Source organism: Penaeus vannamei, chromosome 33 (genome assembly GCF_042767895.1).
Source record: "Penaeus vannamei isolate JL-2024 chromosome 33, ASM4276789v1, whole genome shotgun sequence".
NCBI lineage: Eukaryota > Metazoa > Arthropoda > Malacostraca > Decapoda > Penaeidae > Penaeus > Penaeus vannamei.
This window is the reverse complement of record NC_091581.1, coordinates 9,232,850-9,233,865: the sequence shown is the minus strand read 5'-3', so window position 1 is coordinate 9,233,865 and position 1,016 is coordinate 9,232,850.

The window sequence follows — 1,016 nt, the reverse complement described above, 5'->3', positions numbered from 1 at the left end:
AATCTCTCTTATGAAACCTTCGGTAATAGTATGTCGGGATTAATGGAACAATTAAAAAGAGTAAAAGCCTACCAGTATTTGCTTTTATATCTGCCTATGTGTAATCCCAGACTGTGATAAGGAATCTCCAGTATTTCAATTTTCTTTTATCGACTCTTCCAAAAAGATCTGTCTTTCCCTAAAATATCCAGTAGTAATAAAACCAGATTCTTACTTATTTCTGAACATCAGTAGAAAGCAGCTTTAATCTTCTTTCTATTTATCTTTTTTTTTTCTTTCTCTCTCTCTCTCCCTCTCCTTTTCTTTTGCTTTCTTTCTTTCTCTCTCTCTCTCTCTCTCTCTCTCTCCTTTTCTTTTTCTCTTTATCTCTTTTTCTTTCTCTCTCTCTCTCTCCCTCCCTTTCTCTTTCTCTCCCCTTCTTTTTCTTTTCAGCTCTCTTCCTTTCTTTCTCTTTTTCTTTCTTTCACTCTCTCTTTTTCTCTTTATCTCTCTCCTTTTATTTCTTTCTTTCTTTTTATTTCCTTCTCCTTTTTTCTCTTTATGTCTCTCTCTCTCTTTCGCTCTCTCTATTTTTCTTTCTCTCGCTCTCTTCCTCTTCCTTCTCTCTCTCTCTCTCTCTCTCTCTCTTTCTCTCCCTCTCTCTCTCTCTCCCTCTCTCTCTCCCTCTCTCTCTCTCTCTCTCCCCCTCTCCTTTGCCCTCTATCTACCTACTCATCACACCCAAGCATATGTCGCGAACCGCCTCTGCGCTGGCTCGGGCGCCCACTCCGACACCCGCGGTGGGCTGGCTGGCTTCCGTCTGAGTTCGCACCTCGAGGCTTAGTAAATCATTAAAAAAATATATAATAAAATAAAATGGTCGTAACGTTATAACGAATTTCTTTTATTAAAAAATAATGATAATAATAATAATACACCGGACACACTACACAATAACGAGCAAAGAAAGTGAACAGTGAAACAAACAGACACAGCCAGCTCCAAGGCTCAGGTGCACTGCCGAAAACCCGGCAAAT